The 27,271-nt window shown below is 44.5% G+C and overlaps 1 protein-coding gene across 3 annotated transcripts in view; it reads left to right on the forward strand.

The window, feature by feature from the left end:
- Positions 1-27,271, forward strand: part of LOC129711284 (SH2 domain-containing adapter protein F-like) — a 284,291-nt gene that overhangs the window by 219,977 nt on the left and 37,043 nt on the right. The window lies entirely within an intron of this gene.

The following is a 27,271-nucleotide window of genomic DNA, read 5'->3' on the forward strand; positions in this document are numbered from 1 at the left end:
AGTTACAATTTGTTGATTATTCAAGACCTAATAGTTAATAATTAGTGAGAGTTGAATCAGAAAGGGATGGGGAAGCACTGTGGTGCAGAGAGTGGAGCTGTTGCACCATTGACACGTTCAATCCTGACCTCCAGTGCTGTCTATGTGGAGTTTGCACATTCCCCTCATGTCCTTTTGAGTCTCCCCCTAGTGTTCCAGTTCCATTCTACAGGCCAAAGACATGTGGGTTGGCAAGTTAACTGGCCACTGTAATTTCCCCCTGGTGTGTAGGTGGGTGGTAGAATGTGGGGCGGGGTGTGGAGGGGTTGTTGATGACAATGTGCGGAGAACAGATCAGTGGAGAGGTGGGAGTGTTTTGTGAACCAGCACAGATTTGATGGCTTCCTTCAGGGTATTACAGAGGTACCAACAATTATGGTCAAATTATGGGACTGCACTACAAAGCCACATTGGAAGTGGGAGAATTGACCTGGAGCACCGGGAAATACTGCTTTTACAGTCAATGTTGTAAATTACACTTAAACATTGAACAAAACATTACAAGCCATTAACTCCCACATCTAAGTTCTAAGGCCAATAAATTCTAGTTCCTTCAGAATTTTTTTTCCCCCAGAGTGCGGGTGATACTGACAGGTTGCATTTGTTGCATATCCATAATTTAACCTGAAAGCATTAACTATCAATTAAATCCAGTGGGCACCCCCATCAGACAGCAATGGCTGATTAATTTTTTCTGTAAGATGTCCTTGGAGCAATGGAGCCTTATGATGATCATATTTATTGGCAGCACAATGATGCTAATGTTCATTTGCAATACTGGATGTCACTGGCAAGGGCACCATTATCACCCATCTGTAATTATTGATAGGTTCATGTGCATAGCTGTAGGAGCAGAATTAGGCCACTCGGCCCATCATGCCTACTCCACCATAAATCTATCTTTCCCTCTCATCCCCATTCTCCTGCCTTTTCCCCATAACCCCTGACACCCATACTAATCAAGAATCTAGCAATCTCTACCCTAAAGATATCCATTGACTTTGTCTCCACAGCCATTTGTGGCAATGAATTCCACAGATTCACCACCCTTCACCACCCTTCACTAAATAAGTTTTTCATCATCTCTTCACTAAAGGTACGTCCTCTATGGCCACTGGTCCGAGACTCTCCCACGAGTGGAAGCATCCTCTCCGCATCGACTGTATCCAGGCCTGTCACTATTCGGTATTGCTGTTGGTTTGGGGGAGTTCCGGGAATTAGACCCAGCAAGAATGAATCGAGAGCTGTGCATGTCCGCGCCAGCTGTGCCTTAAGGGCTACCGGCAGTTAGTGATACTTCCATGCACATGCTGTCTTTGTCCTTGGAGGTGCCAGATGTTGGGCGTTTCAGAGATGTTGTCGGGGAAAGCTTGCTGAGCTTTCTAGGGGTACTAATGCAGCCTCAAAGCACTGGTGTTGAAAGGAATGAATGTTCATTGTGGATGAACTGCCTGTGAACTTCATCTTCACAACTGCCTTTGTGAAACTTCATCTCGGCGTCGCTGGTTTGTTAATCCAGTAAAGTAAGCACTGCAAACCGCGAAGATCGATAGATAGAAGGGCTCACCGACCTGACCCCAAACATCACCTATGCCTTTCCTCCAACCAAACCAGCTTCCCTTCTATTGACTCCATTTGTACCTCGTGCTGCCTTGACAAGGCTCTACTCCCCTCTCCCATCAGGCAAAATGTATATAGAAGTGTGAAAACACACACCCCCAGATTCAGGGGGACAGTGTCTTCCCTGCTGTTATCACACTGCTCATCCTATCACAACTAGAGAGCAGTGCTGAACCACTATCTACCTCATTGGTGACCCTCGGACTACCCTTGGTCGGACTTTGCTGGCTTTACCTTGCACTAAACGTTATCCCCTATATCTGTAATGGCTCAATAGTAATCATGTATTGTCTTTCTGCTGACTGGATAGCACGCAACAAAAGATCTTTCAGTGTACGTCGGTGAAGGTAACAATAAACTAAACTGGACTGAGCTGGTGATGCTGCCAGACCAGCTGAGTTACTCCAGCATTTTGTGTCTATATTCGGTAACCAGCATCTGCAGTTCCTTTCTACACAGAGAAAAAAAAGACAGATAGGTCCTTGCGGGATCCATTCAACTTCACCCGTGGGTGACATAAGTACGGTTTCTTCTCTGCAATCCATTCCACTGGCTCTGTGAGACCTTGTAGTTTCAACGAAGATGAACAAAAACAGCTTGGTAAAAGAGTCAGGGATTTAAAGAAATGGGTTTTGTGAACAGCAGTTGACGCAGCAGGGAAAATAAAGATTGATGTTTCAAATTTGAGGGAATTGGTCACTCTGGCTGATTGGAATTGATGTGTGAGCAGGATGAAGCCATTATCCTGTGTACGCACTTCACACAAATTGACTTGAAGGGTTTTTTCCTAAAGCACATCTTTGTTAAATGGGCCTCCAGATACACTAACTCCCTATTAGAGTGATTTTAGAAGCAAAATTCCACAGTGGCGCGCTGTTTCACTGCGTCTGCAATGTAACATAATACAAAAGGTGTAGATAAGGGTGAAGAAAGCATGTCATTAACTTGGAGGAGAGAGACAAGGAATAGAGAATAGCGGTTCAAAACTGACAAGGTTACAACAATAAGAAAATTAGGACAGGATTGCGGTGATATATAATAAAGTCTTCAGAGTTAATTGGCTTCTTTAAAAAATAAACTGGATCAATTATCTGCTGAGAAGGAAGGAAAGATGAAGCTATCATATTTTCAGATTTTTTATTTAACCTTGGTGGAATTGCAAATTAATTTAAACTGAGGTAATGATATTTTTTAAGTGGTTTTAGCATCATACACGTATCAGGGGCGGCACGGTGGTGCAGTGGTAGAGTTGCTGTCTTACAGCGCCAAAGACCCGGGTTCGATCCTAACTATGGGTGCTGTGTACGTAGTTTGTACATTCTCCCCATGACCTGCATGGTTCTCTCCGGGAAGCTTTGCTTTCCTCCCACACTCCAAAGACGTAAAATCTGTAGGCTAATTGGCATGGTATCATTGTAAATTGTCCCCAGTGTGTGTAGGATAGTGTCAGTGTGTGGGGATCGCTGATCGGCATGGACTCAGTGGCCTATTTCCGCGCTGTATCTCTTTAAAAAAAACGAAAAATATAAGCTGCAATGTAAAAAAGACAAAGTGGCAAAAGAATCCTGTTTCTCATGGACTCCATGAAACATTAAAGTACAAAAGTAGAATTGGAAGGAATCAAAAGAATGCTTTTCGTTTCTGACCACAGTTTGAGGCATGTTGGTTCAACAGATCATATAACTGACATGAAAGGAGAGGTTTTGATTTATTACTCTGCAGTGATCTAATCTTTACACAAGGAACCAGAAAGCCGGTTGGAAGTTAATCCTTCATCCATTCTTCAAATAAAAAATAAACTCATTCTTTCAGTGAGACACAAAGTGCTGGAATAACTCAGCGGTTCAGGCAACATCTCTGGAGAAAAAGGATATGTGGCATTTCGGGGTCGGGATCCTTCTTCAGACTGGAAGTAGCCGGTGGGGGTGGTGAAGAGCTGGAGGCAAGAAAAGGCGAGGACCAGCCAGGGACGGCTTTCACTCAGGCAGCTTACAACCCAGCGGTACGAACATTGAATTTTCTAATTTTAACTAATTTCTACTTTCACTCCCCTCCCCTCATGCCATCTTCCCCCACCCTAGTCGTTTAAACAGTTCCACAGTTCACCACATTGTACCCCTCTTTAAATCACACATTCACCAGCCAACAATGAGCCTACTAGGGCACCTTTATCTCCAGAGATGCTGCCTGGCCTGGGGTCATTTTAGTTTAAGAAAGGACTGCAGATGCTGGGCCACAAAAAATGCTTGAGAAACTCAGCGGATGAGGCAGCATCTATGGAGAGAAGGAATAGGCGACGTTTCGGGTCGAGACCCTTCTTCAGTCTGAAGAAGTGTCTCGGCCCGAAACGTCACCTATTCCTGTCATTTTAGTTTAGTTTAGAGGTACAGCACGGAAACAGGCCCTTAGGCCCACCGGGCCCATGCCACCCAACGATCCCGCAACATTAAAATTAACCGACACACACTAGGGACAATTATTTTTTCAATTTACCCACTTAACTCTATGTCTTTAGAGTGTGGAAGGAACCAGAAGATCTCTGAGAAAACCCACGCTGTCACGGGGAGAATGTACAAAGTCTGTACAGACAGCACCTGTAGTCGGGATCGAACCCGGGTCTCCGGTGCTGCAAGCACTGTGAGGCAGCAACTCTACCGCTGTGCCACCGTGCCGCCCAATTTATCCCAATTTGTGGCCTGCCCTGGTTGCTCCTGGTCTTTGCTTGCCTCCATCTCTTCACCCCTCCCCACTCCCCCCTACTTTCAGTCTGATGGTGTCCCTAACTGAAAAGTCACCCATCCTTTATCTCCAGAGATGCTGCCTGGCCCGCTGAGTTACTCCAGCATTTTCTGTTGATCTTTGGTATGAATCAGCATCTGCAGTTCGTTGTTTTTACAATTCTTTCAGTAAGTCTAATTGCAGAAGTTGCTGGTTGTCACAACGGCCTGCAAATGCAAAATTCAATAGATCTAGGATCAGGTTGGCGAGCAAACACTCCACAGACTCACAGGTTGTTGTGAAAATCCAAATGCATCATTCATGTGGGGAAATGGGAGAACTGTGCTCCAGTGGTGGCACAGTAGTTAAATTAAAGGTAAACAAGAGGCCAGGATTGTCCAGTGATAGACACTAAAAGCTGGAGTAACTCAGTGGGTCAGACAGCATCTCTGGAGAAAAGCAACAGGTGACGTTTCAGGTCAAGACCCTTGTTCTGTCCCGTGAATGAAGGAGGGTCTCGACCCAAAACGTCACCAATTCCTTCTCTCCAGAGATGCTGCCTGGCCCGCTGAGTTACTCCAGCATCTGCAGTTCATTCCTAACACACATTGCCTATCCATGTTCTCCAGAGATGCTGCCTGACTCACTGAGTTACTCCAGTGCTTTATATATTATTTTTCATTACTAAAAGCGAAACTGTCGGTCCACAATATTGTGTGGAAATCTGAAGTCACCTTTTATTTTGTACTAAAACATTATTAGCTGAGCTTCTCCCCCTCCCCCCAAAAACCCATACAAGATTGCGTCAAAATAGAAGTACTGCAAGTTTTATTATGGTTTCTACTCATAAAAGATGTGTTGAAATCCTGCCCTATTAATTTGTGTGTAATTTGTGTCTGTAGTTTGGGAGGTGTACCTGCAGTGACCAGAGATATCTGGAGTTGCCTTGTGAAATGGGCTCTAAATGTAGAACAGGGTTGGCCCTTCGGAGACTGCCAAAAGACAGTGATTATCGAGATCTCAAGGTATATTGGCAGGGATTGAAGCTTGACAACCACAAGTATGCATTAGATTATACAAAATGTATGCAGAAGCATGGATCCTGACCTTTGTCCAATTGGTGTAATTTCACCCAGAAATTATGACAAATATGATTTACTCTAGATAAACACAAAAGCTGGAGAGAAGGAATAGTTGACGTTTCGGGTCAACACCTTTCTTCAGGCTAGTTAGGGTTAAGGGAAATGAGAGATATGGATGATGATGTAGAGAGATAAAGAACAATGGATGAAAGATATGCAGAAAAGTAATGATGATAAAGGAAACAGTGTTAGCTATTAGTAACAGTGTTAGGGCAGAGTCCCCCTAGTCCTCACCTTTCACTCCACCAGCCGTAACACACAACAAGTAATCCTCCGTCAGTTTCGCCACCTCCAACGTGACCCCATCACTCGCCACATCTTCCCATCTCCCCCTATGTCTGCCTTCCGCAAAGACCACTCCCTCCGTAACTCCCTTATCAATTCTTCCCTTCCCTCCCGTACCACCCCCTCCCCGGGCACTTTCCGTTGAAACTGCGAGAGATGCAACACTTGTCCCTTTACTTCCCCCCTCGACTCCATTCAAGGACCCAAGCAGTCGTTCCAGGTGCGACAGAGGTTCACCTGCATCTCCTCCAACCTCATCTATTGCATCCACTGCTCTATATGTCAGCTGATCTATATCGGTGAGACCAAGTGGAGGCTTGGCGATCGTTTCGACGAACACCTCCGCTCAGTCCGCAATAACCAACCTGACCTCCCGGTGGCTCAGCACTTCAACTCCCCCTCCCATTCCGCATCCGACCTCTCTGTCCTGAGTCTCCTCCATGGCCAGAGCGAGCAACACCGGATATTGGAGGAACAGCACCTCATATTCTGCTTGGGGAGTCTACATCCTGCAGGCATGAACATTGAATTCTCCCAATTTTGTTAGCCCTTGCTGTCTCCTCCCTTTCCTCAGCCCTCGAGCTGTCTCCTTCCATCCCTCACCCTCGGGCTCCTCCTTTTTTCCTTTCTTCTCCCCGGCCCTCCCCCCTCCCCTACCCCCCATCAGTCTGAAGAAGGGTTTCGGCCCGAAACGTTACCTATTTCCTTCGCTCCATAGATGCTGCTGCACCCGCTGAGTTTCTCCAGCATTTTTGTGTACCTTCGATTTTCCAGCATCTGCAGTTCCTTCTTAAACACAAGTGTAAGCTGTTGGTTGAGTGAAAATGAGACGCTGGTGCGACTTGGGTGGGGGAGGGATAGAGAGAGAAGGAATGCCAGGGTTACTTGAAGTTAGAGAAATCAATATTCATACCACTGGACTGTAAGCTGCCCAAGCGAAATATGAGACTGGCGGATTACTCTAGATTGGATCAATATCGCTGACAAACTCCAACTCAATACAATTGTTTGAACAATTATGCAGTTGAATCAATGTAATAAGGGACATGGAACAAACATTCTCGACTGTTGATTTCAAGCCATTATCAAAACAAATCATTGATGCATTGCTTTCTTATTAGTTACTGGAAATATTCTGAGACCAAAATACATGAACAATACAGCTTGTTAGTGAAAGGTTAATACTTGGTGGTTTGATATGGAATGAAAAAAGAATTAGCAAGTAAATCTAATAAAATCAAAATAAATGTATCAAGACCAAATTAAAGTGAGAGCATTGCCTATTAGATTATCTTTTTAATACCTGTAATTGAAGTCAAGAGTATTTAATTGTCACAAACACCAGGACTAGAATGATTAAATTCTTACTTTCTGCAGCTTTACAGGGATATTAAACACTGGACAACAAACAAATACACAATAAATTACCAGTTATTCTAGGTAAACTAGACCAAAATAATCCAGGCCACGGTGCCTGCTTCAAAAGATCCACCATTGTACCAGTGCCACAGAATGCCTCTCCAGCTTGCTTGAATGGCTACCGACCGGTGGCCCTCACCTCGGTGGTCATGAAATGCTTCGAGAGGCTGATCAAGAACCACATCTGCTCCTTCCTCCCTCGCAACATGAACCCGCTGCAGTTCGCATACCGTCCGAACAGATCCTGTGGTGTTCTATCCTGTTGCTGGAAGTACTCCTCAGGTTGACCAGTGTGTCATGGAGGGGGTGAGCTGCATTGTCCAGGATGCTCCGCAGTTTAAGGAGCATCCTCCCCTCCAAGTCCATCTCCCATGAATCCCTCAGCTCCCAGGAAGAAGCCAGCCTTCCTGATGAGTTTGTTACTCAATGACCTGTATGCATATTCCTTCACAAACTGCACCATTGCAAAGAGTGTAAAAGGAAGTGTTAAATAAATTCAGACCTGAGAATATGCCAGGGTATTTGTTGGGGGTGGTTGTTGGGATTAAATCAGAGGATTGGTCAAGCTGTACGGTGTGGATTGGAGCCGTGGGTGAAGATTGGATTGGGGTCTTTGACAGAGGTCAAGAGTTAAATGGGAGAGTCTGTTCGTGTGCCAGGGGTGGCAAATATGGAGTGGGCAAGAGATATTGGAGCCATCGAGGGGTAATGGAACATTTAGGAAGATGGCCAGAGAGTCAGGGGGGGATTGGTGAGTCAATGGGTTATCAGTGAGTGACTAGGGAGTTGTTGAGTCTGAATCAGGGGGAGAATAGGGAGTTTGATCAGTCGAGGGTCAGTGTAAAAAACTGGTGTTGACTGGGGAATTAGGAAAGGTGAGTACAAAGGAACGGGATTGGAAAGTGCTGGGTGAAAGGTGTAAAATTAAAGAATTCCATCTGAATGAGGTTCCCAACTCTCGACATATTCGGGGCTCAGCGCTGCAAAGCCATGAGTGTTGTGAGACCGCACAACAACACACACACTGCAGAACAACATGACCTAATATCACCAACAATGCTCTCAAGGAGTTTTTCACAAACAATGATGTTGTTCCAAGGAATTCTAAGGTGGAAATTGCAACGTTTGACACAAGCATGATTGATGACCAAAGTCCCAGAGATGAATTTCCAAAGTGGTGCAATTCAGTCTGGAAAATCGTCCTCATCACTTCCCAATCCAGAAGAAAGTTTCCATATGCACAGCGTTGTCAACAAAGTGGAGGCATTTCAAGGCCAGTATGTTTAGTTCAGTGCTTTGTGTAAAATGTGCCTGGTTATTACAACTTGATTGCCTCTTCAGGATGCCTGCCGACCAGTCTGTGGTCTGAAAGCTAATAGGTGTACATAGGAGGCACACACAAGGTAGTAAAATCAAGTACACTGAAGTTAAGTGTAGGAAGGAACTGCAAATGCTGGTTTCAACCGAAGATAGACACAAAAAGCTGGAGCAACTCAGCAGGACAGGTAGCATCTCTGAAGAGAAGGGATGTGTGATGTTTCGGGTGGAGACCGTTCTTCGGACCCTCAGAAGGTCTCGACCCGAAACATCACCCATTCCTTCTCCCCATAGATGTTGCCTATCCCATTGAGTTTACTCCAGCTTTTTGTGCCTACACTGAAGTTAAGGTCTTACTGTTACATGGTCTCGACCCAAAACTCTACCTATTCCTTTGCTCCATAGATGCTGCCTCACCCGCTGAGTTTCTCCAGCATTTTTGTCTACCTTACATTTCCAGGTTCACTTTATTATTCAGCGTCTTGTAATGATTCGAGGCTAAGTCATTGAATTGAAAGGATGTAGGATGGTTGCATCAGGAGTATCTGATAACGATGGAAGTGAGAGAATACAGGGTCACAGACATGAAATATTTAAGAAGATTACAGAAATGTTAACAGTTGTGTTCATCTGACAGAAACATAGGTCGATGCTAAACTGCATCGCGGTGCCTAGTTCAAATGTTAGCAATATCTTTGGAAAATCCTCTCTGTTCCATCGCTTTCTTCCAGTTTCTCCCTGGCTGTAAATAATGCAGAAGCAAAGACCTCGTGTCAAAATCTTGCAAGGGAGCGCACAGTGAAACACGGCGGCATTTGTCTTGATCAGATGTTGCTGATTGTGCTGCGGGTTTCCAGAATTCTACCTGCAGAGTGGCTCAACGTTAGCTTCATGTGGACCGCGTACTGCAGTAAACCGCATGCAACCAGCTTGGTGAAGCCAAGCTTTCCCATCATAAATAGCAACCCCCCACTATCCCCTCTTAATTACTTTCAAAACTGGCTAAGGCATTAGCTCCAGGCTTCTACCAGTCAAAGCTGTTAAAGGCAGTGAATGTTTGTGGCCATCACAAAGATTATAAAACATTCAAAATGATTAAAGATTTATCACACTGTTTAACAGTTTTCAAGTTAATAAAAAATTAATAAAGTGTATAATGAAATATAAAACAAAGACATTTAAATCAATTTTATTAAATCAGAACACATATATATTTCCTTCACCCTTGCAATGTTTTTGTTGGTCACTTAGCTGTGTACAAGTTCAAGACTTGTGCATTTGTGAACATTTCAATGGTTCAACAGTTATTTATTATCATGTGTACAGACAAACAGTGAAATTCTTTTTTTGCACACAGTTCAGTCAAGTTTCGCCAAAGCTAAGCACAATGCCAGATAGTACAATGAGCATACTGTAGAAATGGTTCACTGAGACTACATCCAAGAGTCACCAGGATTTGGCACCATTTTCGAAGTCCACGTTCAGTCTTCTAACCCGGTGCCCAGTCCAGGCGAGCTCCAGGCTGCTGCAAGGCCTCCAGCCATCTGGATCGTCCAGCGTGTTGAAACTTACGCACTGGTGAAAGAATATGTGTTAAAAACACATTGTGGGGGAATGGCTGGCCAGGCAGTATCTGTGGAGAGAAACGGACAGGTGTGTTTCAGGTTGGGACCCTGCTTCAGTATGAAGAGGAATCCTGATTCAAAATACCATCTGTCCATTTCCCTTCACCTGAGTTCCTCCAGCAGTTTTGATTTGGCTCAAGATTCCAGCATCTGCAATTCCTTGAGTCTCTAATGGACAAGTGCTGGTCGTTTGATCGTGGAACTGTCAGCTCCACAGCAGGCGGTTTGGGCCCATATTAACAGCTTGATATTACAGGAAAAGTCATATAGTAGGTATTCCTCCAAGTGTGTGTATCTTCTTAAAGATTGATTCCACTGTGAGAAATATTTTTGCAGCGTCACTCACACTTGTTAATGCTATATACCTTGAGAAAATTAAGATGAGCACTAAACAAGAAAAGGTGAAATAATTTGGGAGAAATGGAGAAAGCAAGGCAATAACCTGCTTTCAGGCAAACTTTATAAGAATGTGATTGCAAAGTATGAAAAATTAGAATCAGTAGTATGCCACTGTGCCCTCCTCTGGACCTCAATTCAATTAGATCAGCACTTATCTGTATCCTATATTAATTTATCTACCTAAATTCCAAACCCTTCGATACATTTACATATTGGGGTCTCAATGACTGGTGTCCATGACTTTTGGGGAAACAATTCCAGATTGCTTCTACCCATTGTGTGAAGTAGTTTGATTTCCCCGTTCAATAGCCTGAAGGGGCTGTCCCACTTGGGCGACCTAATTGGCAAGTTTAGTTTGAAAAAATGTCACGTTGAAGATCTCCTTCGACTATGTAGAAGACCTCTTTCGACCTCCTTCGGCTATGTTGAAGACCAGCTTCGACTAGCTACGACTAACTTCGGGAAGATTAGACACCAAATGGTGGAGAGTGAAGACGACCTCCTTCGACCTCCATTCGACTATGATGAAGACTATCTACGACTACTTTCGACTACCTTTGACTACCTTCGATTACCTACGACTAACTTGCCGACCTACTACGACTAAACTGACGAGTAAAAAAAGTATCGATTTTTTCCATGGCGATCTTTTTTTACTCGCGGGCATTTTTTAACATATTGAAAAAAAACGCCGTGACCTAGCTGAGGCCTCGAGTACGCAGAGACCACTCTCGAGCATGAAGGAGAGTTACGAAGACCTCCTACGACCTCGTGTCGACCATGCTGCAAGTATGTCGAGGGCAAACTCACCAGAACTTGCGGATTTGGTCGCCCAAGTGCGACAGGCCGTTGACTCTTGAATATACGGCCCATTTTTCTTGTTTGTTTTCTATCTACCTCACGTCAGAAGAAGCAGCAGCACCCTCCCTGTTACAGTGTACATCTTTACCAGAGGTCATTTTTAGCGGAGGTCATTTTGGAGATAATTTCAGGGAGGCAGATTTCATAAAGCTCAAAAAATAATATATCTTGATTGTCATTGGAGGGGACAGAGTCATTGATATTATTGAAAGAGGCCAAGATAAGAATACCAATACTTTTTTTTCGTTTAAAAATTAAAGATCCTTGACCTAAAAAGTCTGTGCGATGGGACTATGTGGTTTCCTGTTAAGGACCGATGTAGTAAATTATTCAATAGTGAGTGACATGCCGTTTTATTTTTAAAGTGTAGCTACACATGCAGAATAAATATGTATTTTAGTCAAATAGAAAAAGACATGGCATTTGTAGTTTTTAAAGGGACTGTTCCCATATGTATTGTGGGCATGGGTAATGTGGCTTTAGATGTTTCATGGCCGTTTCCACTGACTTATTTGATGCCCAGTGTCCCTGCAATCTTTTTTTTTTAATTGTTTCCATGTTTTGTCAGTAGTTTTGTTAGAAGGCTGGCACAGTGGCGCAGCAATAGAGTTGCTACCTTACAGATCCAGGTTCGATCCTGAGCATGGGTTCTGTCTTTGTGGAGTTTGTATGTTCTCCCTGTAACCTGCGTGGGTTTTCCCCAGGAGCTCCGGTTTCCTCCCACACTCCATAGACGCACAGGTTCGTCGGTTAATTGGCTTGGTAAAATTGTAAATTGTCCCTAATGTGTGTGGTATACTGTTGGTGTGTGATAGAATAATGTTGGATAATCTTAATGCTATGGGGACCGCTGGTCAGCATGGGATCAGTGGGTCGAATGTCCTGTTTCCACGCTGTATCTCTAAACTAAACTAAACTAAATTTAACTGCAGAGGGTGGAACACTCAAGCTAACTCCTTTAGCCCACAGAGACCCAACAGGTATCATAGGATGACAATAAATAGCCGTGTCCTCAGCCAATTCATTATCAACCTCTTTGTCTAGCTATACTGTGACCATTGGCAGTGCCAGTCATAATAGCGTATTTGAGGTCGGCCAAATCATCATAGTTTACGGAACATCCTAGATCCTTCTTTGTACTTGTGGTCGAAATAACTCGCTGAGTTATCGGATTCAAAAGTATTTCTAAAATTATCTTAGACCACAAGGCCAATAGTGTAGGTGCGTAAATTATGTTATAATACCACTAGGGAAAGGAACGTTGTATTGAAACCCTGGCCAGCGTTATTCCACATTCCTCTTCCTCCTGTATCCATTCTCCCATGGTGTAGGAATGAACTGCAACTCCAGAGATGCTGCCTGCCCCGCTGAGTTACTCCAGCATTTGGTGTCTATCCTCCATTCTTCCTTTGGCAGACTGTGGTTGAATGGTAAGAGTTGGATCAGAGCTCAGAAAGACTACCAGGGCCAGGATGTGGACACTCTCTTTCTTTAGCTGTCCAAAGTCAAAACATTGTTCGTCCATTTAAACTCTGTTTGTGGGAAGCTTCAGCTGATTGCTGCATTTACCCACATTTGCCGCATTTTGGAAGTAATGTTTTGGCTGCAAAATGTTCTGTAACTAATGATATTTTTGATGCTACCTTGAGGGTGCTGATCTGTCTGAGATAGGACTGGATTTCTGAGCTGATTGAATTCAACACTGATTGGGCTTGAGAATGCTTAAAGGGGCTAAGAGAGTGAAAAGGTCTTGCCCTCTGGAAAGACAAGATGGGATTTGATTTATGCAAGGCCTTACCTGCCCCACGTGTGACACCTCACTGCATAAAGTGGCTGCTTCACAGGTAAATATCAATGGAGTTTGAAGAATGTCCCGATCTTAAACATCCCTTATCCATGCTCTCCAGAGATGCAGCCTGGCCTGCGGAGTTACTCCAGCACACTGTGTCTCTCTTTAGAAACCGGTATCTGCAGTTCCATATAAGTCGGAAGATGGGTCCTGACCCAAGACATCACCTAGCCATGTTCTCCAGAAATGCTGCCTGACCTGCTGAGCTACTCCAACACTTTGTGTCTTTTTTTTGCAACCAGCACTTGCAATTCCTTGTATCCAAACATCAATGGCTGGTTTGCATAAGCAATGAAATGAATGGTCACAGTACATTAGGTAGACAAAAGTGCTGGAGAAACTCAGCGGGTGCAGCAGCAGCGAAGGAAATAGGCAACGTTTTGGGCCGAAACCCTTCTTCAGTCACAGTACATTTAGCTGAGGAGCAATGTTAGCAAGAGGAAACCCTGGGCTCCCATTCATGTAGTTCCATGAAATCTTTCAGTTGACCAAAAATGGGGTGAGTCGCATATACCTCATCTGCAAGGTAATGTCCATCTCTTGGAAATGGGGCTTCCACCCACAGCTTTCACACGATTAGAAAACAACTCGAAGGGCCGAATGGCCTACCCCTGTACCTATTTTCTATCCGAGCAGGGTGATGTTCTAACTCGTTATCACCTAGCCCACATCCAACAATGGACCATTGTGGGCTCCACTTTCTCTTGATCATCGTTACTTTTTTGCATATCTTTCATTCGCTTATTCTATATCTCTCTATATCACCATCCATATCTCTCGTTTCCCTTTCCCCTGACTCTCAGTCTGAAGAAGGGTCTCGGCCTATTCCCTTTTCTCTAGAGATGCTGCCTGACACGTTGAGTTACTCCATCTTTTCGTGTCTAAATTTGATGTTCTTGCCTTTAGGTTTTTTTTCGCTGCAGGTAAAGGATACCGGGTTTGTGGGTGGATTTCCTTCTCTCCAGAAATGCTGCCTGGATTACTCCAGCATTTTGTGTCTATCTAGGTTTGTAAGCCTGATACTAAGTGTTCAACGTACAGCTCCAGTGATTGCCCAGATAAATGCCAAGGCGCTTCCTCTCATAAGTGGATACACTGCAATATGGCTTATGTAAATGAAACCCATGTGTGTTGTACAAGCAGCCTGATCAAGCAAAGCACAACGTTTGCTGGTCTGCCTGTATATCTCAGCAATCTTTATCTGGCAGGGTAAGGGAAATCTGACACTGGGTATTGCTGAGTATCTAGATAGTCTTTTGAAGCTTCCACTTACTGATGACAACTGCCAGTTTATTCCATGTTCACTCTGTTTAATAACAAACAGAGAGAGATTCCTCAGCCAGTTTGTAAAATTATCCCCATCTCCTTTTTCTTTTGCTCATATCACTTCTGACAGCTCTCCCTGCATGGGAGCATTTAGCTCACCTGCTATTTACACCCGCATGTTTACGTGACACGAGGTTCTTGTTCTAAGAAGGCGCCCAAATAATTCTCTCTCTTGTTCTCTTTATACGCTGTGCCTTTATTTTTAGATAGATGCAAAATGCTGGAGTAACTCAACGGGACAGGCAGCATCTCTGGAGAGAAGGAATGGGTGACGTTTAGGGTCCAGCCCCTTCTTCAGACTCGACCCGAAACGTCACCCATTCTGTCTCTCCAGAGGTGCTGCTTGTCCCGCTGAGTTACTCCAGCATTTTGTGTCTATCCTCGGTTTAAACCAGCATCTGTAGTTCCTTCCTACACACCTTATTTTTAGAAATGCTTCATATGCACAATAACCAGGTTTATCCCCTACTATGCTCCATGAAGAAGGCAGGATGGTATAAAGAATATGGTGAAGATAGACACAAAATGCTGGAGTAACCCAGCTGGGCAGGTGGCATCTCTGGAGAGAAGGAATGAGTAACGTTTCGGTTCGAGACCCTTCTTCGGACTGAGAGTCAGGGGAGAGGGATACATAAAGATATGGAAGGGTAAGGTGCGAAAGTGAGAGATCAAAGGGAACAAATATCAAAGACAATGTAGAATGGATCATTGAATATGGTGTCAAGTCCAAACCACCACCTTCCTGTGCCAACTCTAAGTGTCCTCTCCAACCATTACAAAGCAAATGGCTCAGCACCTCAGCCCTTGCCTGACCAGTCCAGTTTAGCTATTGTCACACATGCTGGGGTACAGTGGAAAGCTTTTGTCGTGTGCTATCCAGTCAGCGGAAAGACAATACGAGATTTCAATCGAGCCATTTCAGTGTATAGATATATGATAAGGGAATAACGTTTAGTGCAAGATTAAGCCAGGAAAGTCCGATCGAGGATAGTCTGAGGGTCACCAATGACGTAGGTAGTATTTCAGCACTGTTCTCTGGTTGTGGTAGGATGATTCAATTCCCTGATGACAACTGGGAAGAAACTGTCCCTGAATCTGGGGGTGTGTGTTTTCACACTTCTATACCTTTTGCCTGATGGGAGAGGGGAGAAGAGGGAGTGGCTGAGGTGCGACTTGCCCTTGATTATGCTGCTGGCCTTGCTGAGGCAGCGTGAGGTATAAATGGCCTCCACAGGGTGAAGAGATAAACAGTGGCTTTGGGACTAATGACAGAATTCAGCCAACAATAGAGGTTCTTTCCAATTATCCGCAGCAGTGTGACTGAAATAATTCTTCCAGTCTTTGCTAGCGAAGGAATGGTGTCTTAACCTAATCCACCTACCACGGTCATATATGCCAAAATCCTGAAAGGGTGTATGAGCAAAGGGGCAGAATTGCTCATTCCTTGGTGAAATATCAAAGGTTGATGCATCACAGTGCCCTTAATGCAATAGCTGACATTATGATACATTTCCCTTTTCCTCGTCCTCCCTATGCAATGGACTGAGCCCTACCTCTGCTCATGATGTCCTAGGGTCAACTTGCTGTTGAGACATTACTTACAGTGATTGACCATTTCACCTTGTCGCAGCTACAGTAAAGTTATGGCTAAGAGCCCATACATTTAAGGTAAGATTCCGTTAACCAGAGTTATAGAGTTGTACAGCAAGAAAACAGTTCCTTCACACTGAACTCATGCATCCTAACCAAGGTGCTGTGGTGGCGGCAGCAGCAACGGCAGCCTCGGAGCTGTGGCAGCAGCCAACTCAGCCTCGGAGCTGTGGCAGCGGCAGCGAAAAAAGAAAACTTGTGGGACAAGCTGAACTGGAGAAGACATACAAAGTGGTCATAAAGAAGTCTAAATATGAACCTTTGGAATTCGTATTAAAAAACCAAAAAAGATGGTGAATGTCACTTCACATCATTGACTTAACCACATTGAATACTTTCGTCAGGTATACACACTTTAATGGAAAACATTTGTAACTGCCAAACAATGGATTTCCTAAGGATACTTTATGGTAGGCATCGACTTAAAAGTGCATACTATTCAGTATGCATTCACAAAGATTTTCCCACGGACCAGATCTACTGATCCACCCTGTATCAGGCGAAAGTCACCCATGCCATGACAGAATAAGCCTACTGGGTTGCAGATTCCAAAAAGACCTTTTGATGGACCTGGGATTGTCAAATAGGACCATGGACACGATGACAGCATCTCACCGACTTCCACCAAGAAACAATATCTCTCCAGTATAAGAAAATGGGAAACATACTGCTCGAGAACAGAGCCAACCTACTAATCAACCTATGTCAGCATGTCAACCCTGTCCATGGAATGAGCATGTGAAGTGATAGCCGACGTCAGGGGTATCTACATTTTTTGCAATTTTAATCAACCTATGTACCGGAGTTCCTGGCCAGCCTTCACCACAATGAAGGTCTGAATTATAGCACTATCAAATGTGCACTGTCAGCCTATCTAAGACAGGCACCAAGAGAAACAGGCCACAGGTCTCGTCCACTGGTGGCCAAATTAATGAGAGGTACCTTCTATTCAAAACCCCCTAGACCTAGATATACCAAGATCTGGGATATCAGCATTGTCCTGACATACCTAAGGGATGGCCACCAGCCAGATCCCTTACTCTGAAAACAGCTACCCTGTATACGGCCATGCTAATGGCTTAGTCTCAGCATACGGGTCCAGTCCTTTTACCTACTCAGACTGGATAATATGGTCGTGACATCAGACCAAATAACATTCACCATTCAGGAGCTGATAAAACAGAGTAGACCAGGAACTTCAGGACTCATTATGGAATTCCGGACGTACCCACCTGACCACCGTTATATGTCATGACTCGCCTTCTACAATATATCAACACCACCTAAAATTCCCAAGGGAGACAAAAATGGGTCAGCTCACAAAAAAGCCACTGGGTCAGGGTACAGAGTCAAACCATCTCTAGATGGCTCAAACAGGTATTGGGAGCTGCTGGAGTGGATACCAATATTACACATCTCCACCAGAGCAGCATCCATGTCGGTGGCTAACAGTATGGATGTGCCACTGGACCTAACCTGGTAACAGCAGGGTGGTCCATGGGAAGAACTTTTAAACATTCTACAATAAGCCATTATAAAACCTGTTTCACCTGCATAGAGAATTTTAGACGTTGCAAAAAATATATAGTTTAGCCCGGGGGAGCATTGATAATATGTAGACAGCTAGCTACCAAAACAACAGAAAGCAAGATAAATGGAAGAAAAACTGTGTTAAATGACTACCAATAATCTATCCTGAGGGATAGAAGTATCTTTGTATAATACAGTAATGTACATGAATGACAGCCAGATTTATCTTGTTATAATGATTTTGTAGATGTTTAAGTAGAAGAGTCTGGGGAATGGTATTGACATTGCCCCAAGAGGTATCTGTACCCCCGTGCCAGTTTCTGCAGTTTTCCTATTGTTAGATAGTCCTTGTTTCGGCAGCACACAGGGGTAGAAAAACAAGATTTTGGACGGTCCGTTGTTGTTTGCATGATAGACGCATGAAGCTGGAGTAACACGGCGGGTCAGACAACATCTTTGAGAAAAGGAGTAGTTCTTCAGACTGAAGAATGGTCTTGACGTGAAACGTCAGAGATGTGCAGGGTAGCTTTTTTTACACAGACGGTGGTGATTGCCTGGAACGTGCTGCCAGGGTTGGTAGTTGGGGCAGTCATCATTGTGGCATTTAAGAGGCTTTTGGAAAGGCAAACGGATATACAGGGAATGAGGGAAATGGATTATACGCAGGTAGATACGAGATGTTCTTGGCATGTTTGGCACAGACATTGTTGGTTGAAAGGCCTGTTCTTGTGCTGTACTGTTCCATGTCCCAATCCAAAACGTCACCTATCCAAGTTCTCAAGAGATGCTGCCAGCACTTTGTGCCCGATCTGCTGAGTTACTCCAGCACTTTTTAGTTTTAGTTTAATTTATTACTTTCACATGTGCCGAGGTACAGTGAAAAGCTTTTGTTTGCATGTTATCTGGTCAAAGAAAAGACTGTACATCCGGCCGTCCACAGTGCACAGATAAAGTACACAGATGCTGGCTTTAGTAAACCAGCATTTGCAGTTTCTCAGTCTCAGTCTGAAGAAGGGTCTCGACCCCGAAACGTCACCCATTCCTTCTATCCAGATGCTGCCTGTCCCGCTGAGTTACTCCAGCATTTTGTGCCTCTCTACAGTTTCTTGTCTCTGAATACCCAGGCCATGTCTTTAGATAGGTGTTGCTGGCTCAGAATTCATTAGCCTTTGAAATGACCCATCAGTTTGCAGTTTATCATCAGTTTACCCATCTGTTTATCAGCTTGCAGCTCCAAGCCCCCCCCTTGCAATAGCTCCTTGCTGGTACATTGTGCATCCCCCCACACCTCGCAACCAATGGGAGGCTGGCCATTTTAAGAGTAATGTCGAGCATGCTCTGCCTTCTGGTGTTACCTTTTAACGGAGACTTATAGGATCAGAAGAACATAATGTCACAATGCTGCCAGCGGAAGATCAATTCAAAACACAGCTTGTATTGTGTTTTGCGTTGCAGGTCATCGTATGCCTGTGGCTCAATGGATGAATGAGTGAGTGAGTGAACGAGTGACAAATAAAAGAACAAAGCGTGTGCTGCTCTCCCTGCCAGTGCTGCTGGCTAACCTCTGACTTCCCCTCCCCCCTGCTCCCTTTCTTCCATTTGCCTCCAGCCACATAATCTGCAAAGCTGTCTCCTCGCGGTACACAAAGGTTTCTGCCTGCTGTGTCGTCCGCTACCCGCAGCCACGGGTACTTGTTGAGCAATGCTCTCCAGCAAGGCGATAGAAAAAGGACCAGTGTTGGAATGAAAAGGATGAATGGTTTGTGGTAATTACGGGTTGGAACGTGCCAACAGCATTCACAGCGTAGGCACAGATGCTGGTTTACAAAAAAACCGTGCTGGAGTAACTCAGCGGGTCAGGCAGCATCTCTGGAGGGCAAGAATTTCGTTTTAGTTTTATAGATACAGTGTGGAAACAGGCCCTTCAGCCCACCGAGTCCGCACTGACCCAACAATCCCCGCACGTTAACACCATCCTACACACGATAGGGACAGTTCACTTATACCAAGCCTACAAACTTGTATGTACTTGGAGCGTGGGAGGAAACCGAAGATCTCGGAGAAAAGCCACGTGGTCACGGGGAGAACGTACAAACGTGACAGCACCTGGAGTCAGGATCGAACCTGTGTCACTGGCGCTGCAAGCACTGTAAGGCAGCAACTCTACCGCTGCGTTACATGCCACCCAAATAGGGCGAATAGGTGGCATTTTGGGTCGGGATAACTATATTGGTTTGAGAGCATGCTTCTTGATAATTTAAATAATAAGTGTGCAGTTTAGACTGTGGCACACTCCAGAACTAACATAGCAAACCTAGGAATGTAAGCAACAAAGAAGTACACAAAGTGCTACACAAAGCAACTCAGCGGGTCAGGCAGCATTAATGGGAGAGCAAAGAGAGGTGACGTTTTGGGTCGGGAACTTTCTTCAGACTGAGCAACAGGCTCTACTTGTGGAAACCGAGAGTCAAGTGTTTAATTGTCATATGTACTGAAAATGGTACAATGAAATTCTTACTTCCTGCAGCTTAACAGGCCTGTAAATACAATAGTACACAGATAATATGTAAAACTCAAAAATACATTTATAACTCTAATACTAGATAACCGTAATGGTGCAAAAAAAACTATATTTGTTGTGTAACCAAAGACACAGTTCACAGATGATCATAGTTGCTGAGGTTAACGTTGCATAGTGTTCAAGAACCTGATGTTTGCTGGAAGAAGCTGTTCTTGAACCTAGTGATCGGGGTTTTCAGGCTCATTTACCTTCGTCCCGATGGCAAGATTGGAGCATGACTAATATGGTGTGGGTCTTTGATGACGTTGGCTGCCATTTTGAGGCATCAGCTCCTTTCTATCCATTCAATGGTGAGGAGATCACTACCTCTGATAGACCGGGCAGTGTCTCCCACTCTCTGTAGTTTCCTTTGTCCCTGGGCATTTGAGTTTGCTAAACAAGGCTGTTATGCAACTAGTCAGTATGCACTCCACTGTGCACCTGTGGAAGGTCATATCAAACCTCCTCAATCTTCACGGGAAATAGAGGCGGTGACAAGCCAGGGGATGGAAAAGTGGATGGAACCAGGAGGAGGGGGGTACAGAAAAGGGCGATAGAGTGTTGGAAGACTGTTATAGGAAAGGGTTGAAACATGGGAGCCTTTTGATGATGTTGGGTTATTCACTTCTTGATAAGTCCGCTGCCTTCCTCTTGCTTTCAATGTGATCACTGACCTAGGATAAGGGTGAAGGGTCACTTTAGTGCAATTATGTTGTTTGCACATGTGGACCATTATTGTTTGGTCTTCCACTACAACAATGGCTGCAAGTTAATCATGGATTCTAGTCACACACAGATTCAGCGACTCTCATGGTAACTACTGCAAGAAATAAAAATGCACAATATTAGTCGACACCTGACATGTGTTCACAAAAACAAAGATCACAAAATGGCCACCGGAAGGGTAGAGTGGAGTATGGATGTCAAAACTCCACCAATCAATATTAGTTAATAGTTGGCATTTCATGCTGTTCAATTAAGTTCTAAACTAGTCTCCAAATACCAGGGCTCTGATTTAATTCTTGGTGGCACAGTGAACAGGGAAATGGTTTTGCCACTTCATTTGCCAGTGGTGCATTTGTCCAGGTCGCATGTTTTATCAGCCCAAACCATCCTTGGGCCTAGCTTGAAGACATGACCACTCTCACCTCTGAGATAAACTGTGCAGGACTGGCAGCTTTCTGTAGACCTGGTGAAACAGCTGAAGTTCCTACGGCACATTGCCAGGACCTCCCTGAGGCCAGACACCCTCCTGGTCTCAGAGGCGAACAAAAACATTGTCTTGTTGGAACTGACAGTGCTGTGGGAGGACCGTGTGGAGGAGGCCCACGATAGGAAGATGACCAAGTATGAGCTGGTCATACACTGCCGAAAGCAGGGCTGGAAGGCAAGGTGTATGCCCATCGAGGTTGGCTGTAGAGGTTTTGCCGAGCAATCGCTCTACAAAGCCTTGAGTGCATTGGGCATCAATGTAATGGAGAGGGGAAGAGCCATCAAGAACACGGCAGATGCAGCGGAGAAAGCCTCGAGATGGCTCTGGATCAGGAGAGGAGGTCCATGGGGAGGAGCGAATGCCACCTGAACAAGTCGTGGTCGGATCAACCACGGCTGGGTCGCCTGGGTGAGGGTGTCTGATGTTGAAAAACCCAAAACACCCAATGACCCCAGGATACATCACTGACGATGTGTTCAGGAGCATCATGAGATGTATTTTATTAATCAATATCTTTTGCTAGAGGAATCATGACAAAAGACTAGTAGACACCCTCATAACTAGCATTGCAAAATGGATGAAGAAACAAGGAACTGCAGATGCTAGTTTACAAAAAAAAAGACACAATATGATGGAGTAACGCAGCAGGTCAGGCAGCCTCCCTGGAAAACATAGAAACATAGAAAACAGGTGCAGGAGGAGGCCATTCTGCCCTTCGAGCCAGCATCGCCATTCATTGTGATCATGGCTGATCGTCCCCTATCAATATCAAAACATGGATAGGCGATGTTTCAAGTCAATCCCCTTCTTCAGACTGGTCCATGCATCAGTTTGAAGAAAGGTCCCGGCATGAAAGTCATCGATCCATGTTTTCCAGAGGGACTGCCTGGCCCACTGAGTTGCTCCATCACTTTATGTTCTTTAAACTACAAAATGGATGCATGATTGGTTGTCTATTTGATTATCATAAAAAAAGCTATGTTAAAAAAAAAACACTATGCAAACATTTTGCAAAATCTGAGAGAATTCAAAACGTCGAGTGCATTGGATTTTGGACATGACACCTGCACACACAATTGGGCTGCCTGAATTTAAAATCAAGGTCATGACTTTCAGACTGCAGTCAGCACAGGCACCGTCTCTTCATTCTATGAAAATGTTGGTTAATTAATTTAGTTCTCTCTATATCGTGCTGATGACCCAGTAGTACAAGGCAGGTTCATTAATCACTGTTAGCTGCATCTGACTGAATTGCTAATTAAGGCGATCTTGCATGTGGAATATAATTAGAACCTGTTCACAGACGTATTAGATCCCATCTTTGTGTTACCGTATTGATAGGTGGATAGGCTGCATTTTTGAAGGGAAATTATGGTTCATATTGATACAGAAACTTACTCAACGATCCTTGCTGAACCACATGGAATCTTATTTATAGTCATGCAGCATGGAAACAGGCCCTTCGGCTCAACTTGCCCACTCCAGCCAACATGCCCCACCTACACTGGTCCCACCTGCTTACGTTTGGCCCATATCTCTCTAAACCTATCCTATCCATGTATCTGTCTAAATGCTTCTTAAACGTTGTGATAGTGCCTCCCTCAACTACCTCCTCCGGCAGCACCCACCACCCTTTGTGTGAAAAAGTTACCCCTCAGGTTCCAATTAAATCTTCCCCCATAAACCTTAAACCTATGTTCTCTGGACCTCGATTCCACTTCTCTGGGCAAATGACTCCGTAAGTTAACTATTTAATAGTCAGTCTACTATTCATCTCATGATTTTGTACACCTCTATAAGAACACCCCTCATCCTCCGGTGCTCCAAAGAATAAAGTCCTAGTTTGTTCAACTTCTCCCCCTGGCTCGGGAACTCCATTCCTGGCCACATCATTGTAAGTTTTCTCTGCACCCTTTCCAGCTTGATAACATCTATCCTATAACATGGTGACCAAAAGTGAACACAATTATGTAACTGTGGCCTCATCACCTTATGTAGCTGCAGCATGACCTCCCAACTTCTACACTCAACACTTTAACTGATGAAGGTCAATGTGTCGAAAGCCTTTGTGACTACCCTATATACCTGTGACGCCTACGCTTGAAATCAGTGTCCTTTCACCTGAAGTGTTTAAGAAGGAACTACAGACTGACTACGAGTGCTGCCTGTACAGAGTTTATATATCAGTCTGAGGAAGGGTTTTGGCCCGAAACATTGCCTATTTCCTTCGCTCCATAGATGCTGCTGCACCCGCTGAGTTTCTCCATCATTTTTGTGTACCTTCCTTTCACCTGAACGTTGCATTTATTTCCACTTCCACATGTCCCCTAATACTCTACCATTATCACCAGCAGAAAATCTAGTTGTCTTAGGCCTACAGTGGTTATTTTTAAGGCAGAGATTATCAGATTCCTGATTAGAATGGGTGTCAGGGGTTATAGGGAGAAGGCAGGAGAATGGGGTTGAGAGGGAAAGATAGATCAGCCATGATTGAATGGTGGAGTAGACTTGATGGGCCGAATGGCATAAATCTTCTCCTTGAGCTTACGAACTTAACCCCTTATCCTGAAACCACAGCAAAACCATCAACTCTGCCTGAATGACTACATTTTACAAAACCCCTTCTCACTTACAAAAGTCACCTTGAAGCGTCTACCTTTGCACACTTTCAGAATTGCCAAACACCTCCCAGAATGTGCAGAAGTCTTCCCAAATTAAACAAGATCTTCTGAAGTGTACAAAGAACAATCTGTGTGGTAAATCCATCTGTCACCAAGCAAGAGATCTGACTGATTTACTAATTAACAAGACATTGTTTGTGAAATATATTCAGAACCTGTGAATCAGAATCAGTTCCAATCTTCAGGCACTGCCAGGCTGCAGCTTAAACCAGTGGGATTGCTAGACTTGAGGGACTCTGACCCTCCTGCTCAATGCACGGTTGTTGTCAGTTGGGTTGCCAGTTCTCTGTAGTTCAACCCCAGGAGGTATCACCACACTGTGTCTGTGTTAATGAGTTACTTGTTGAACCCAATTTAGTGACCAGCCCCCAGAGGTTCAATGGTTCAGCAGTTTCTTTATTATCACATGTACTGAGGTACAGTGAGGTTGCATTTTTTTTGCAAACAGATCAGTAAGATTATTGCCACACATATGTACAATCCCCGGTTAAGCACATAATGCATAGGAACAGCCCACTGAGTCTGTATACGATAGTCAGCAGGTTTTAGCGGCATTACACACTCAACTGGCCATAAAGACCTACATCCGTTTGTCTTGCATCCTCATCCTCAGTCCTCCACCCTCACCCCTGTCTCTGGCCATCTTCAACCTTCGTGCTTCGGCTCGCCTCCTGCAGCCGACCCTCAAGGCGTGGAAGAGGTTGTGCCTGTGTGGGGTAATCTGTAGCTACCTGCATCACCCTTGCTGCCTTTCGAACAGCACTTGATTCCCTTCAGTCTATTGGGGGCTGGCATATCGCGTAATTACACCTGATGCAATACATCAAGCGGTGAAACCTTTCGGATAGAATCAAACAACGTTGGCACACTTCCCTCAAACCTGCCATCTGCCCAGGTCATGACCCCAAACAACAAAGCACTGTGGGATGGTGCAGCATATTAAATAAGTACTCTTACTGAAGGCTAGATTCATGATGAATAAATGGTCATTATCAGCTTGCCTGCATGTTTGGAATGAAAGTGAGAATTTTTGGATGTATCCTATACCTGTAGTTGATACATACGCTCCAGAATACAGCACCTTATGTATCTTTAAACAAAAAAAAAACGTTTTTGTTTGTGTGACGGCACCAATTTGTGTGGAGCTGAGATTTAACTGAGCTGAGGGCGGCACGGTGGCGCAGCGGTAAAGTTGCTGACTTACAGCGCTTACAGCACCAGAGACTCGAGTTCGATCCTGACTACGAGTGCTGTCTGTACAGAGTTTATACATTCTCCCCATGACCTTGTGGGTTTTCTCCGAGATCTTCGGTTTCCTCCAGCACTCCAAAGACATACAGGTTTAATAGGCTAATTGGCTTGGTATAAATGTAAAAATTGTCCTTAGTGTGTAGGATAGTGTGGACTCGGTGGGCCGAAGGGCCTGTTTCCACACCGTATCTCTAAACAAAACTAAACAAAACTAAACCTCTGCGGGTGAATTTGACCCATGAACATATCTACACTGAAAGTGCCAACAAAATGACTTAACCATGGGATTTCCCTCAGGCAAGGCTGACACTGCTTGCACGCTGGCACATCGCCACAAGCAGCTGGTGTGGAGCAAAAAATTTGGCCTTGAGACTTCCTCTACCAATCCTTAGGATGGTGCAGATGTTTACAGTGATACCATGGGTGCTGTTGTGTAGGAAGGAACTGCAGATGTAGGTTTATACTGAAGATCGGCATAATTGCTGGAGGAACTCAGCGGATCAGGCAGCTTCTCTGGAGAAAAATAATAGGTGGCATTTTGGTTGGAACCTTTCTTCAGACTATTCTTCAGGTCTGAAGAAGAGTTCTAACTTGAAATGTCACCTATTATTTTCCTCCAGAGATGCTGCTTGACCAGCTGAGTTACTCCGGCATTTTGTGTCTATCTGTGAATATTGTTGCTGCCTTAATCCTCCAGCAATCCAGGTTCAATCCAGACCTCCCGTGTTATCGTGTGGGGGATCCACATTCTTCTCGTGACCATTTCCTCCGGATGCTCCCACATTTTCCTCCCGTATTGCAAAGACATGCAGGCTGATAGGATCATTTGGTTTGTAGTGCATTACCCTTCATCGCTGGGGTGGTGGGAGATTCAGCACGCAAGAGAGAATGGGACACCAGGAAATAAGCAGGTGAATGGAACTGATGGCAATGCGCCAAGAGATGATATAGACTCGATTGGCCAAATGGCTTCCTTCAAATAAGTCATAAGAAAACATGAGGAAATGACAAGACGATAGACACAAAAAGCGGGACAGGCAGCATCTCTGGAGAGAAGGAATGGGAGAAGTTAAACGAGAGATATAGACGATGATGTAGAGAGATAGAGAACAATGAATGAAAGATATGCAGAAACGCAACGACGATAAAGGTAACAGGCCATTGTTAGCTGTTTGTTGGGTGGAGAAGTTGGTGAGGCTTGAGTGGGGCAGGGATAGAGAGAGAGGTTGGAGAAATCAACAGAGGAAATGACAATCTGTACTCACCTCAAAACTCAATCCACTGTTTGAACCTCAAAATATTGGTTAGACCTCTCTTGCATTAATTTGTGCACCTGGTCACCTCATTCTAAGAAGGCTGTGATTAATCTAGTGAGGATGCAGAAAAGATTCACACATATGTTGGCGGAAGGAACTGCAGATGATGGTTTACCCAAAAGATAGACACAAAATGCTGGAGTAACTCAGCGGGTCAGGCAGCATCTCGGGAGAGAAGGAATGGGTGATGTTTCATGTCTCGAAACATCACCCATTCCTTCTCCCCAGAGATGTTGCCTGTCCCGCTGAGTTACTCCAGCATTCAGTGCGCATCCTCTCTTTAAACCTCTCATTTAGCTGCCGTACATATTCCAGCCCGGTAAATTTAACGACGTATGAAATGTCACAACCAATATTCAAACAGCAAATGAAAACAGGATAAGTGATGAGCTTATTCGATTTTATTGATGTTGCTTGGAGGATAAACTCTGTCCTAGATGCGGAAATAGTTCCCACAGGATGTTTCACAT

Source organism: Leucoraja erinacea, chromosome 29 (assembly GCF_028641065.1).
Source record: "Leucoraja erinacea ecotype New England chromosome 29, Leri_hhj_1, whole genome shotgun sequence".
Classification (NCBI taxonomy): Eukaryota; Metazoa; Chordata; class Chondrichthyes; order Rajiformes; family Rajidae; genus Leucoraja; species Leucoraja erinaceus.